Here is a 16331-nt window from a genome sequence, read left to right on the forward strand (position 1 = left end):
CACTGCAGAAACGCATTCTCCTGACATCCACAGCTCATCATTCATTAATGAAGTTCGGGGCGAAGCCCCGACGACAAAAGCATTTTCTTCTATTCTTCACTACAGAAACGCATTCCCCTACATCTACAGCTTATTATTCATCAATGAAGTTCGGGGCGAAGCCCCGACGCTAAAAGCATTTTCTTGTATTCTTTACTGCAGAAACGCATTCTCCTGACATCTACGCTTATTATTCATCAATGGAGTTCGGGGGGAAGCCCGAAAGGACAAAAGCGTTTTCTTGCATTCTTCACTGCAGAAACGCATTTTCCTGACATCTACAGCTTATTATTCATCAATGGAGATCGGGACGAAGCCCCGACGCCAAAAGCGTTTTCCTGCATTTTTCACTGCAGAAACGCATTCTCCTGACCTAAAGCTCATTATTCATACTATTTAAAAAAAGGACCTTTTGAATAATATTGTACTTATAAGATATTCTAATATGAATTTATAGGCCCTTAATACATTGCAAATAAAACCGATTTGTTCATTGAAAAGATAAGATACCCCACATATTTAGATTTTGGTTTTGAGGATCGCCGCCGAAAAAAAATTATTCGATAAATAATATTCAATAACATTGTAGTATAAGTTGTGAGTTATAGTCCCAAATTTATTTACCTAGAAAAATATCCGATTGAGTAAAGGTTTGGAAAAGGCGACTATAAATGCTTTATTTTCGGTTTAGAACTCATCTCAGTCATGATTCTTATACTGAAAAATTTCGTTTGAATTCTAACTTTTCCAATGCAAAGTCTTTCTTAAAATAATTATGATAAATTCATGTGAAATTACATAAACTCTGGAAATGGGAGGGGCGGTAGAATGAAAAAGATTAATCCTCGCTCCTTTAATAATTTCTGCTAAAGATTGCATTTGGCATTAAAGAATAGGAAAAAAGTAGGGCGACTCGATATAAGAATTTAATTTATAGTATATATAAATTATATAAGTGGGAGATTTTTTACATTTTGTAATTTCTAAACAATAATACTAAAAGAAAAAGTATTGGTTTGTCCGATGGGGGAAATGCAATTGCATATATCGCCCTTCCCACCTGGTGCAACCTTTTTTCATTTAAATTTACTAATGATAAAATTTGAGATTAGAGTATGGTACGACATAATATACAATGGGTTCACATATCAATACGTAGTTTATATTATATAGATATTCAACTAATTTTGTTCACAAACTATGATTCTCTATAAAAATAGGACCGCCCCCCCCCACTCAGAGGGCTAGAGTGGGAAGGGCAGTACATGCAATCGCCCTCCCCCCAACCCCACCGAATCGACCAAGATACCAGAAAGGGAGCGACATAATATAAAATTTATAGATTAATTCAACTAATTTTGTTCACAAACTATGATTTCTCCATAAAAGTAGGACCGCCCCCCCACTCAAATGGTTTAGGTGGGAAGGGCAGTAGAGATATTCGCCCCCCCCCCCACCCCCAAAAGGTAAACAGGGAACGACATAATATAAAGATCGGTTAAAATATCAATAACAAGTTTTTTTTATATAGATTTTAATTGATTCTGTTAGCAAGCTGTGATTTCTACAAATAAATTGCCCCCTCCCGACCCCACCAAATCGGTCAACATACTAGAGGAGGGGGCGAAATAATAAAAAAAATAGGTTGAAATATAAATAATTAGTATATATTATTAACATAAGTAATACATTTGTATACAAATTGTGTGAATTCTATACTAAAATTCGTCCGCCCCCCCCCTTCGGGGGGGGGGGGTCGGTCGAGTGGGGGGGGGCGATCGCCCCTACCGCCCCCCCCCTGGATCCGCCAGTGCACCTAAGTAACCAGACAACTAACTATAACTAAGTGAAAACAAGATAACAAACTTTAGTTTAGGATAAATAAAACAAAAAGAAACTTTATTTACATACAAAAATAAATCAATAATAAAATATAATATATACACTAACTTGACTAATCACTACTACTGAACCCATTAATTAACTAAAACCCTCTAAATCTACACCACTACAAACCAAATAACACTAGCTTCCCTAGAATTAGATCTAGAATAGATCTACAGAAACAATAACAAAACTATCAATAGCAGAAACAAAATAACACTAGATTCCCTAGAATTAGATCTAGAATAGATCTACAGAAACAATAACAAAACTATCAATAGCAGAAACAAAATAACACTAGATTCCCTAGAAGTTATAAGCAGCAGCTATTTCAGCAGAGTAATTGCAGCAGCTAAAAGCAGCAGTTATAAGCATTAATATTCAGCAGCTAAAAGCAGTAACAATAGCAGGCCGTCCCAGGTACAGGAATAAAAATATAATTAGACGACAGACCACAAAGATCTTCAGCTGTCACACAGACAGATATGGTACTGACCACTGGTCAAATGTACACGCAACTGTTTTTAAGACAGCATGTAGTACATCACTTTTATACTATCCCGCACTAACCTATATAAATATGCGGAAGTACTATTTTAAAATCTGACACTAACCTATAAAAATAAAATATATAAAAATAGCTCTAACCTATACAACAAAAATACATTTTAAAAATAGCTAAAATTGCATATAAAACTAGTTCTGGGAGCGCAAGCTCACATATTGTATCGACTTCTTAATGTAAAATGAAATACAATAGGATATAAAAGAAAAAAAAGAACACGCATTTTGTTTCCAACACAAAAACAATTATTTGCTCATGTTAAAGAGATGGATCTGTGCGATGTCCACGCTGACGTCTGCTAGGATAGGGGTCGCTTCAGTTCACATTACATAGACATACCTTTGATGCCAAGCACTTCTTGATACTGGTTTGGAGTTTAGAAAGGTCTGGCTCTTCCATCTTGGCCGCTATCTGAAATAGTCTCCCCCTGGATCAGACTTTATGTTACCTCCTACTCAGTTATCTTCCCCTGATAACGTTACTCGATTTCCAAAAAAAAAAATGGATTGGACGTTTTTTTGCTATACATTTTGACTACTCTAAACTTGAAGTATTCTATTTATAGACAGTCCTACTACTGTTTCAAGAGAGGTGGGAGCGAGGATAGAGTTCTTAATTAAAGGCGAATCCAAACAAAAAAAGATAGATGAGTTAATGCTTGCTCCATTTAGTTCTAATCAATACGATTCTAGACGTTTCAATTCAAATGTTTTCCAACAGATTACGTTTAAAACTAAACAAGACTATAACAAGGGCGGGGGAGGCCCTCAAATGAGTAGGAGTGAAGAAAAAGAGGGGTAGCTGGCTGCGCCGCTGGATACCATGTTAAGCTGGGGCGGATTATCTACGAGGCACGTGCTTCAGGGTGAAAGCCTCTAGGGGCAGAGACTAGTCGGTGCGCAGTTTTAAAAAAAAAATATTTGGAACTTCAACAAGTACAAAGTATTAAAAAAAAAAAACTTTTAAAACAAGACAGAGGCAGCCCCCGTCGGAGTCGGATCCCTGTCGGATCCGCCTATTCGCAAGGAATATTCAAGACGTAATTTTATTTTGATGGTCAAAAGTAATAAAGTTTCAAAGTTTCATTTGCTGTTGTAAAAAAAATGTTTTTTTTTCTTCTGTTATACATGTTTCGGATGTACCTTCTAAGTTAAAAATAATTAACTTCTCGCTGGAAGACGGAGCATGGCAGTGAGCAGGGTATGAACCCGGGACCGTCGAGATAATTAGTTCAGCACGCTAAGCGCACGACCAGGCATTGCTCTAAATAACAAACTGATTACAAACTAATAGCCTATTATTGATAAAGAGATATATTACACATTACATGTAATTTAAATAAGATTTTTTAGATAGATAATCTATTAATTGACTGAATGCAATATTAAATTAAAAAATAGTAGATTAGTTTTAATATTTATGCACCTAAACTTTTCGAACCGCATCGCATGATGAAAAAATATTTTTCATTTCTCTTCTAGTTTTCGAGATCTGAGTGTGACAGACGGACATTTTGCACAAATCTAATAGCGGCTTTTCCCCTTACGGGGGCCGCTAAAAATCCTTTTAGAAAAAGACAATACCACTTATATAATAACTCCGTTCCGTGGGTGTAATAAAACGGGACCTCAAACAGTGAACATTGATACTGACCATTGGGAAGTCATAGCCTTAGACCCCACTAGATGGAGAGAGACGTTGGCCAAGAAAGCTATGGACAGTGAAAAAACATTCATTGAGCTACTTACCTACAATCATTGCTAGTTTCCTTAAATCATCAATCATTAAGCCTGCAATCAATGTGCTGGTTATATTACATCATTGAGCTAGTTACCTACAATCATTGCTAGTTACCTTAAATCATCAATCATTAAGCCTGCAATCATTGTGCTGGTTATGTATCATCATTGAGCTAGTTACCTACAATCATTGAATTAGTTACCTACCATTATTGAGCTACAAACATTAATTTAAATAAAACTGTAACATATGCCTGATATTTTCTTTTTTTTTAATATTTTATTACTTTGTCACATTCTGATGCATGTCATAGTTACAACCAGGGTGACCCGCACCCCTCACACAAATACATCAACGACCCTGCTCCGAACTTTTAAAAAATTATTTCGAGGACAATGAAATACTGAAAACAAAACAAAACAAAAATACAAAGTCATTTTAAGACTACCATGACTAATGGTATATAAATATAGCAACTTATTTGTACTTGACTTTCAGATTGAATTTGTCAAGTTACAAAAACTCTTTAAGATGTTAAAATGTTTTTTTTTTCTCACACTTGGTGAATCCAACAAGCTGACAACGTCGTAAAGGTCGATAAATGAAACAATGTTCTTGTGGACACAAGGTTGACAAGAATAGAAGGATGAAGACAGGGAAGGGGGGGGGGGGGGGGAATCGGCATTTTGTTTCGGATTTGGAGGTTTTATTTCATACATTTTTTTTCTTTTACTTGGCCTGAAGTCTTCTATAGTTTTGGTGCATCTTTGTTTTTGTCTGTTTGTGTATGTATGTGTGTGTTTTTTTTTAGTTTGTGTTTTTTGTGTGCTTTTTTATTGTGTGCTTTTTTTTTTTTTTTGGTTTTACAATTCCTCTTATCAGCTTGCAAATTCTTCATTGGGTCAAAAAACAAAAACCTTCAAAAAAAAAAAAAACTTGGTAGACAAGGATCTTGAAAACTGCTCTAACGATTTTCCTAGAAATTGGACAGTATAAATATACATTTTCTTGAATATTTTTACTAGCTAATTGGCCAGGTATGGAAGATCGGGTCTGACCGTTATCATTTTGTCAAAGTATAATAAAAAAAGAAATTTTATTTGGTCTGAAGGTCTGCACAATCTCTATCTTGAACACACGTACGTCTGCAAGTATTCCCAGGTGTATTCATGAAAGAGTTAAATAAATAAACAGGCTTTATTTTGCGCTCCGTCCTCTAAGTCTCGATCTATAGGCCCATCATTAGAATTTTATAAACTCTGGAGTAGATTTATTATTACATGCACTTAAAAAAAAGCTGTCATTTTTAGCGGCCCCGGTAAAGGGAAAAAGCCGCTATTAGGTTTGTGCAAAATGTCCGTCTGTCCGTCTGTCCGTCTGTCACACTCAAATCTCGAAAACTAGAAGAGATATGAAAAATATTATTTCATCATTAAATGCGGCTTGAAAAGTTTAGGTGCAACGGTTACTTATGGTTTTCTAAAAGCAAACCGTTTAATTTATAAAATTAATTATGCAAGCGATTTTTTCAGAAAAATACACCAATTCTAAAACAATTAGGTAAATGTAAGGGAGGCAATGTTACAATATGCTAACAAAGATGGTCGATTTTTGTGTATGTTTACAACAAATATAAATAATAGTTAAAGGTGTTTTTTCTGGTCAACTAGCTGCTAAAATTAAAAGAAAACATTTCTGTTTGTTTATAAAGGCTAATAATGCATTTTGTATGTAAATATCACGCACATTTTTTAAAATGGTCTTTTTATGCAGCGACTTTCTTGCAGTAGCGTAACGTTGTAACATGTCAAGGTGCTAAACCAATTCCTTAAACCTTTTAAAACAATCAGATTTTATTTATTTTTTGTTTAGTGCCCCCATCCAAATAAAAGAAGATTATTTTTGTGCGTTTTGTCTGTTGGTCGGTCTGTCCGTCACGATTAGATTAACAAATAACACTAGAGGCTATTGTAAATCTGATTTAACCTTTAATTTTTCATTCAGAAATATTGCAATAGTTTTAAGTATCTATAATAGATTGTTCCGGATGTTTTGTGAAAAACAAATCAATGCCAATGAATATTTGTTTGCTCTTCTAACTTATATTAGATTTTATTTCCATGCTTAAACGTTGCAAGAAACACATGATCTTTAATATATTATTCAGGTTTTTAATGTAAATAGCAATATAAATGCTAAATAAAAATATCTATACTGATTTATATTTCATTAACTATAAAGTTGTTCCGGATATTGTTTTATAAAAAATAAATTATGTCAAATGATTGTTTGAAATCGCATTATTGTCTAATATTACACTCATATTCTTTGACACAACGTCACTATAGTTTATTTATCAATATCAATTGTTCCGAATTTTTTAATTTAAAACAACTTTATGTCAAATAATTTTTTTTTCAAAAATATCGACAATAGGTTATTCAGGATTTTAAAATAAGAAAGTAATTAACTAGAAAGGACTATTGAAAATCAATTTTTAGACTTATTTTACAGTTAATTTTCTTGTCGAAATATAATAAAAGTTGTTTAATCGGTAAATAATGTTCCGGATTTTGTTTCGAAAAAGAAATCGAACTACATTACCTTAACCAAAAATGATCCGAATTTTATATGAAAAATCTAATAACGCTAATAAATGTTTGAAATCCCTCTTGTAATAAATAAAACAAATAATTTTCTCATTTATGAAAATTGGTTGTTCCGGATTTTTTATGAAAAATAGTTTAACATTTAACTTTCTAGCTAAAACGTTAGAAAATCTAATTATTGTTAATATTATGCTCCGATTTTTAAGGAAAACAACTTCCTAACACCAAAGTATGGTTTGAAAAAACCTCCATAACGCTATGATACATGTAATTTTCATAAAAGACCATCCCACAAATTTAATTAACGGCATTTGATTAATCTGGAATTCTTATTTTCTCTCACTATAAATATATAAACATCCGGAACAATCTATTATAGAAACTTAAAACTAATGCGATGTTTCGGAAGGGAAATTAAATTTTAATCAGATTTTCAATAGCTTTTAGGCTTTTTTTTTCTCGCTATTAACATAACGGACAGACAGACTGACAGACAAAACAAAAAAAAAGCGTCTTTAATCCGTATATATATATATATATATATATATATATTAAGTCTAACTAGCCCATCAAATGAAATGCTAAAAGAACAAACTCGGTGCACCAATGTCTATGATCCCTCGAGAAGCTGCTCGTATAGAAGACATTTTTTAGTCTAACTAGGACGTGTGACGTAATGGAATTTTTTTCCTTTGACGTCATATGGAGTTAATTCTTTAAATGAAATGCTAAAAGAAATCACTCGGTGCACCAATGTCTATGAACCCTCAACAAGCTGCTCGTATAGATGATATTTTTTAGTCTAACTAGGCCGTGTGACGTGGTGAATTTTTTTCCTTGGACGTCATATGGAATAAATTCTTTAAATGAAATGCTAAAACAACTCGGTATAGTAATGTTTATTAAACATTAATGTTACTCGCATTTTAAAAAGACACAATAGCTAGATTTAGATCTAATCTAGATTTTTTACACTAGATCTAGATTTTTTTTACACTAGAGCTAGATTTTTTACACTAGATCTAGACTTTTTTCTTACACTAGAGCTAGATTTTTAAAACTAGATTTAGATTTTAAGTTCTAATTAAAATCATTATAGAATCTAGATTTAAAATTTCTTGGTCTAGTTTGGAATGTTTGTTGTTTTACATGTTTCGGATGTTCCTTCAGAGTTGTAGTCCAAACCTCCCGTAGGACGACGGGGGATGGGAGCGGGCAGGGTTTGAACCTGGAACCATCGATGAATCCAAACGACAGTCCAGCGCGCAAACCGCACTACCAGACAGCCATGATTTAGACTAGATCAAGATCTATAATTTTAATTTCTAGGCTTAAAGTGTAGATTTTTATTTCTAAAGTCTAGATTGTCAATATGTCAATATTGCAATGTTATAAAATACTAAAACTAATCTACTATTTTAATATTTCATATTGCATATTGTCTATTAATTGATTATCTAGTGTTTTTTTTATATAAGTCTTATCTAAATTACATCTATATTATCCCAAATATATATTTTAGATCTAGATCTAGTAGATATAGATATTGAGAGTGCTAAATTAGTAGTTTAATTTAGGTAGATTTACATCCTCATTCTAGTTCCATTTAGGCCTAAATGAAAATGCTCAATACCAAAAGATTATCTAAAATCGCTCTTCTGACATATTGTACATATCCGGTAGTTGTCATTCCGTAATTTGTAGGTATATTATCAATAGTAGGCTATTAGTTTGTAACCAGTTTGTCATTAGATTAAGAGCAATGCCTGGTCGTGCGGTTAGCGCGCAGGACTGATTATCTCTACGGTCTCGGTTTCATACCCTGCTCGATGCCATCCTCAGTCGACCAGGGATCCGTCTCCCACGGGGGCCGCCTCTGAGTTTGTGTGGCAACACAAACTCTCTTTGTAATCTTGTTGTTACTTATTCTTTCTTAATATTCTTAAGTTACTTTTCTAGACTGGCCGAATTCCGACTCCACAGGCAGTGAAAGCCACTTTTCTTCCATTGTATGGATAGAAAATAAGGGCCTGATTTAAGTAAGTTGAGGGCATGAGTAGAATTTGTTTGAGGCCCCTCCCCCTTGCATATTTTTAATATAGAAAATGTATTTAATATATGGCATGTTATTATCATATTATTATTATAATCATATTATTCAGTGTATTATATTTTGAAGAAAGTACCAATTTGTATTTGACAATAACATTTTATATTTAAAAAAGACCTTATGAAAAATAGTATTGATTATATATCCTAATGAGTATTTCTAGTCGACCAGATCGTCATCCTGACATGAAAATTGTCCATGTAAAAAAAAAAAAAAAAAAAACTGTACAGACCAGATATTTTACAAGACTTGACATTGGAGAAGTCTTCAATCGATTTATTTTGGTCAATCTATCTGGAACTATTATAATCAAGCCTCATTGCGCTTTTAAAATTAGGTTATCAGTTTCTCATTGAGCCTTTGAACAGGAAGCTCATTTTTAGGTGGTTTTCATGGGGTAGGGGCGCAGTGGTCGAATGGTTAAGCACTTGGCTTCCGAACCTGATATCCTGGGTTCGAATCTCAGTGAAGACTGGGATTTTGAATTTCGGGACTTTTAGGGTGCCCCTGAGTCCACCCAACTCTAATGGGTACCTGACTTTAGTTGGGGAAAATAAAGACGTTGGTTGTTGTGCTGGCGACATAACACCCTGCTCGTTAACCGTTGGCCAAAAAAACAGATGACCTTAACATCATCTTCTCCATAGATCGCAAGGTCTGAAAGGGGAAACTTTACTTTAACTTTTTTTTATATAAATGGAAAATTGGGTTTCACGGTTATAATTTTTCAAAGTATACTAAAAATTAAATTTAAATTGGTCTGAATGTCTACATAATCTATATCTTAATCTTACATATGTGTAACAGTGCCGGAGCATTGCTTTAATATGTACCTCTTACTTTTGTCAACCAAAAATGTAGTTTAAAAATAGTGATTGCTTGTCTGAATATTTTATATTTAGAAAAAGCATAAAAATGAGCCACAAGCTGTTAGCAAACGACTGTTCCAATATGTATCCCTTTAATTCTCTTAAATTTGACAATAGGCTAGTGAATACCATGATGAACGAAATAGTTTAAGATTGCGACATTTTGAGCGTGCATTCCAGAAGAGATTCCAATCGGAGAGAGCTAGATCAAAGGTTTTCTGTAAACTTGCCAATGATTTAGGGCGGCATTAATTCAACTTCATTAGATCAACTTGTTTCAATGCCTTATAATAAAGTTTTATAATTCTTGTGGTCGAAGATTGCATAATCATACATCACAGCGAACATCGTCAGCGCGAGGCAAGTTTTATTTCAATAGGGCCTGGCATACTTTCTCTCTCCATTAAATCCAAGGGCATGCAACTCTCAACCTGGGCATAACATTTTCAAAGGGACTGAATGAGAGGAAACCGAGGAAACCAAGCATAGCAATAGAATCAAGGAAACGTAACTCATCAGCAGTCGCTCTCTCTCCCCCACCCCCTTTTTTTTTATATTAAGTTAACCCGGTTGTGAGTGGGATGTGCGCTGGGAAGCGAGTAGGAGCGGCGGGGGAGTGGTATGGTTCCTGGAGTTCTCGTTTGTCTATCACTTTCGCTTGGACATTCATCAACTACCAGTTTTGAGAGTATTGGCTTCTACAGACAGCGTCAAGCTCAACTACTCATGGCTGTATACATCTCTATTACATTGTCTGTATCGGTGTAGAGTGGACCGTTTTACTTGAATAAACGAGCTATTTACTTGTTAAATTGTTTGCTAGTAAAACTAGGGGAAAGAATAAGTTAACTCCCATCCTTCGTACTACCATTAATACAGGTGAAAGATCGTTGTTCATATTTTCTTTGCTGCACTGATTAACGTTGTATATCAAACTTTGGATATGCGTTAGACGTTAGCGTTCGTGTTATGAGGTATATACTATAAAAAAAAAGATGATGAACTTATAGCCGATAAATTCGGAAAAGTATTCAGAAGCTTTACTACCATTTCTATTACACAGATTTTAATTTCTGTCTGGTACTTATAATTTTTCTGTTTTATAATTCACATTACTAGCATCTGTGATACTGTAAGAACAAGTTCATTTAGTAAGACTTATTTAATCACTATATAGTGTTTAGAATGGAACCTGGTGATCAGTTGTGTATACAAGGAACAGCTTAAACTTACTGCACGAGGCGATATTGATTATATATACATTTATTCTTGTGTAGATGTTCGTTACATTAGATTGATCTAAAGCCAACACTTGACAGGTAAGGATTGTTTCTGTCAACATTATATGTGACACCACTAATACGTAAATTAACCTAATAAGAAGAAGAATTAAATTAATATCTGAATGACATTCAAATAAGGGGTGAATCTCTTTAAAATCCATCCCACTGGACCCACCAACGACTAAGATTAAGTATAATTCAACGCCAGTCACAGTTGGACATACAAAATACTTTTTTTTTTGGCACCCAGGTTAAAGAGATTAGTTATTGGTTAATGCCGTGTGATTCCTCATCGCAATGAAGCCAATTTTGAATCTCAGTCTAATATAAGGTTGTAGAACTGTGCGTTATATATTTATTTGTTTATAAGACATTAAAATTCTAGTTTGCCTTCTTTTTCTTCCTCGTTCTCGTTATTTTGTTGGAGCGTTCAGATGACTAGATCAATATATGAGATGAACTGCGCAGTGGTTTCCAAATCAGGGGGCTCTTCATATAGTTTTCTTTCTATTGGGGTGTTTTGAGACCAGTGTTTTGTTCGGGTCTCTTGGTAAAGAATACAGTTTTGAAGGACATGGTCAGCATTCCCTGGTGACACCCCAAATGGGCAAATTTCACTACTTTGTCCGATAGTAAAGATATCTTAAGACTACGGTTGCCATGAAAACAGAATTCCCAGAATGACAGAAAATTAAAGCTTCGTAATGTTATACTTGATGCTCTCGACGTGATTAACTCTGAAATAGAACTGATGTGTCGCAAAGTAGCAGTCATCAAGTAGTGTCTGTGAAAACATCTCAAGTTCCCTCTCAGGTTCCCTTCCGTGCGTTACTTCTGATCCCACGGGGGTATCAATTACTGAACATTGAAAAAAACAAAATTAACAATGAGCTCATGTTGGATCCTTCCGTTAAAATATTTATCCAACAAGAGAAATTTGTTCACACAGTTGAAACATTTTCTATGCCACTAAATTTAAAAAGTATATTCCATTGTGTATCAGGATCCATGATTATGTAAAAGATCAAAAGCGAAATCCCAGAAAGTCCTAATTAAGTTTTTTTTTGTTACCATTTCTGCTCCTAGTTTACACTTTTTTCTTTACCGAATGAAAAACCGGAGAAATATTTTCTTTATTCCTTTAAAATAAAAACAAGAAACAAAGCTTATCTAAAGGAAAGTACTCCGCACATACGACTATATCTCTCAATAATAATGTAGATGCCATTTCCCTAATTCTAAAACTTAAGTATTCACAAATATGGCTAAATTAAATGGGTAACTGTTAACACTATTCCTCCCTCACGCATTCTCAAATAAAGTTGATACTTTAAACAATTATTTATTGTACCTAAAAAACATGAATCGATAAACGAAAATACTTAATTAGTCAATTAATTATTGGTAATAAATTGTTTTGATAACGAATAAGGGACATTACTTGTATATTATTGGTAGATATAGTTATTAAGGATGGATTTCTTCCCTTTTAGATAAGCTTTGTTGTTTTTTAAAAGGAGTTTTTATCTTTTTCCTTTTTTTTTTTTTTTGATTTAGAAAAAAAACAAGGTTTTTCTAACCCATTCCAATGATCAGCGTCTAGATTGACATTGTACATTTGATTGCGGTGAACCCAATCTCTCTTATTATTCCCTCTACTCTCTCTCTCTCTCTCTCTCTCTCTCTCTCTCTTTCTCTCTCTCTCTCTTTCATTCACTAACAGCCCACACCATGATACCCAGTTGTGTTTCCCCTCGCCCACTCCTGACGCTAAAGACGAAAATACCCCCCCCCTCTTCCTCCACGTTTTTGATGCGCCGAAATTTCCTTATTCTCTTATGCCGACACACCTCATGTAGAATTACCTCTTTATGAAACCACACTAACTAGTGGAGTAGCTAGGGTGGGGGAACCTAATTTGAAAATTCCCACTGGCCCCCACTTGAAGGGGCCCCAAATGAATGTGCGAAATGTGTTTTCAAAATTAACTATTACGCCATTATCTCATGTTATGATATAAAAATATAAAAATGCAGGGGCCCATAATTAAGTCAAGCTCCCAGGACCCTCGAATTCCTATCTTCGCCACTGACACTAAAGCACACATCGCGAACACATCTCGCCACATTATCATGGAGGACTACACCATGCACACCACAATACAAGCAAGCGAAACCACACTGCAACCACTTACATTACACAAACACACCCACACGATACCACAGCCACATTTACACATTTCGCAAACCCCACACAGGCACACACCCACACGATACCACAGCCACATTTACACATTTCGCAAACCTCATACAGGCACATAGCACACAGAGTCCTTTTAGAAATTCCACATGTTGATTACAAAGGGCATAGGGCCTTATTACGTCTAACTCCGGCCCTGGCCAGAAGCCCATTAAGTCATGTGTATTACTAGACGTTTTCCACACGCATACCGACACGCACACACACACACACAATCAAATCTATCAATGATATAGAGCAATACTTACTAGATTATATGTGAATTGGCAATATTAATTTTCACCATAGGTCAGACATATTGCAAAGAATGGGAAAATATTTTCTTTTCTTGCAAAGAAACATGAAGTCATTTATTCTTTTGAACAAGTAAGCAGCTTCATTTTAAGTTAATTAAAACTGAAATTTCATGGGTTTATTTAAGGTTTACTAGAAATCTAAATGTTTAGACCAGCAAGACCAGAGGTTTGACATATTTTATCTAGCTATTGCCTAAGCATATTCACTGATAACGCTTATATAATCAATGGGGAGGTGTTTTTGAATAAGCCGATTGTAGACTAGATTCTGCAAAAAGAGTCTGGGACTACTAAACGTTTTCCTGTAATCTGAGCTTCAGAAATAGTCTCCGTTTGTCAGCGTGGCGCGCCCCATAGGCTGAGAATCCCTGCTGTAATGTGTCACCTAATCTACGCGTCATCGAAATTCTAGGTTGGGCTATTCCTGACACAAACGTTTCCTTTCTGGTGCGTAAAACAAAGTCCGTTTTTGTTTTGGGTGTTACCTAAATCAAGATCGGGTTCAGGGTCAAGCTATATTTATTTCAAAACTGAATGAAAACGTGGGCATACAGAGCCGGCTTAAACGATGTTGAGGCTTTAGGCAAATAGAAATATGGACCCTTTGGAAGCCGGCATATATAATTTGTCGAAGTAATAAAATTGTTAAAAGATAGTTTTGTGTAAAAAGGGCGGGTAAAAAAGGCGGGTTTCAATGTTTTCAGCAAGAATATTAGAAACTATTAACTGCAAAATTTAACGAACCAACGTATCAAAAGTGGTATTTCTATTATTGTATTGTTACGTCGACTGACGACATGATACCACAGGATACTGATATATATTAATTGTATTATTATAATATTGTTAATATTCAAGTCTATTCAGTGTACTGATTGCTATGAAGATATGGTTCAATGAGAGCCTGGCTTAACTAATGTTATTGATTGATTATTTAATTGATGGTTCATTAAAGGGCCAATCTCATCGAAGGTCTCGGGAAGAGGACTAAAGGTGGATGATTACTAATCGAATTACAATAATCTCCCTTTTTTAAATAGTGAATAGTATTAGAAATGATGTATGTTGTGTGAAAAAAATTTTTTGCAAATTAAGCATTAAAATTTAAACGGCTCGCTTTCAGAAAAAACAAAACATTTGCATCAGAGCTATGAAGGATCTAAAATATCATAAAGTCCGATTTTTATCATCTTTTCTAATTTTTTTTTTTTTTTTTTTGCTGATCTAAACGGGATGGACGGACGAACAGACAGACACAAAACTAATAGCGGCTATTCCCTTTTCATGGACGCGAAGTTCTGTAAACGAGAAGAATTGTCATCTATTGTTGTAAACACCAGATTATTACCCACCGCAGTCTGTGAGAATCATTGCACTGTGCAACGCTCTATTAGGGGCCAGCTATTGTGTGGTCGTTACTGCCGCCCCTCTAGCTCTTGTCTTCCGATGACCTTAACATCTAATGATTTGGGCTATTCGAGAGTGTCTGTCATTAAACTGAAGAATCCTATTTCTGCTGTTTACTTCAGATAATTCAAGGCTGAACGAAGTTTAATGTTAAATATTGCACTGAGAGGATTTATGAGGTGATCTTCTTTGCTGCCATCAACATAGTGCTCGGTTTAGGGTTGATTTTAAAGTTAAGATTAATTCCAATACGTTAATAGTATAGATGCGAAGTTTGCTATTCGAACGCTGATCTGGGTTTGTTAACAATGATGAATAAACCTATAACACAATAATCTTTATCTGTAAAGACAGAGAAGTGCGACGAGGCTGGGCCCTGTTGGTGTTTCATTGGTTGTCTTTACACAGCCTTACTTAAGACAGGCTTAAGTAATAAACTTGTGAGATTAAATAAAGGTCTCCTGTAGCTTGTATAAACTTCTACATTATTAACTGTATAGAACCGTCTGCTACCAGAACCACAAAATGAATTTAATTTTTTTCTGTTTGTGTAGCGTCTTAACAAAATTACATATTTGGTAAATAGTAAGCATGCTTCATGTGTTTAAGAGCCAATTAATTTCGTCTTCGTTTGATGTGAACAACTCGTAGGTCACATCTGCTACTTGTCGTGCACCACTCTTCCCTGATAGTTGACCTCAAGCCTCAAGGACATTTGACTTTTTATGTAAGCATCGTACAAAGCTGTTGAAGTTACTATCTGACTGCGTGCACATATTTATTTTATTCGTAAACTCAAAATCGTAAATGAGAACAATAAAAAGATCACCGAAAACATTGAAAACTAACATCACATAAAGGTAAAAGTAAACTCGGTGTTACGCTGGTATAATGTGGGTAATTGAAATCTAGTTACCGGATGTAGAGCGATTCTTGAAATGTTAATTAATTAATTAACACAAGTCCACTTTTAAAAATGTGAATAATTTAATATCCCCAACTGGAGTCACAAAATTAATATGCACACAGTATTCCATATAAGACATCAGTTGATTGGGACTATTCATATTGTTACGTATTTCTGAATCTACTGGCTAAATGTATTAGTAGGCACATAAATAAAAACACTGCAAAGAACTTGACGACTCAACTTTCAGTTTCATATAACTTTAATGACTATTAACCCTAACAATTCGTGACTGTAACATGTAGCGTAGAAGACTGTACATCTGTCAGTTTACAGTTAGCTATATTTCGTTGCAATTCATCT

The 16331-nt window shown here is 34.6% G+C and overlaps 1 protein-coding gene across 2 annotated transcripts in view; it reads left to right on the plus strand.

Moving 5' to 3' along the window:
* Window positions 1-10457: 10457 nt before the first annotated feature.
* The window catches only part of LOC106057845 (cardioacceleratory peptide receptor-like), an 88925-nt gene continuing 83051 nt past the window's right edge, over window positions 10458-16331 (plus strand). The window contains exon 1 of one of the 2 annotated variants that reach the window (XM_056014244.1): window positions 10458-11135. The gene's annotated coding sequence lies outside the window, so the exon portion shown is untranslated. The remainder of the gene's footprint in view (window positions 11136-16331) is intronic. The other variant, XM_056014243.1, reaches the window with a different exon arrangement.

This window comes from Biomphalaria glabrata, chromosome 16 (assembly GCF_947242115.1).
Source record: "Biomphalaria glabrata chromosome 16, xgBioGlab47.1, whole genome shotgun sequence".
Taxonomy (NCBI): Eukaryota; Metazoa; Mollusca; class Gastropoda; family Planorbidae; genus Biomphalaria; species Biomphalaria glabrata.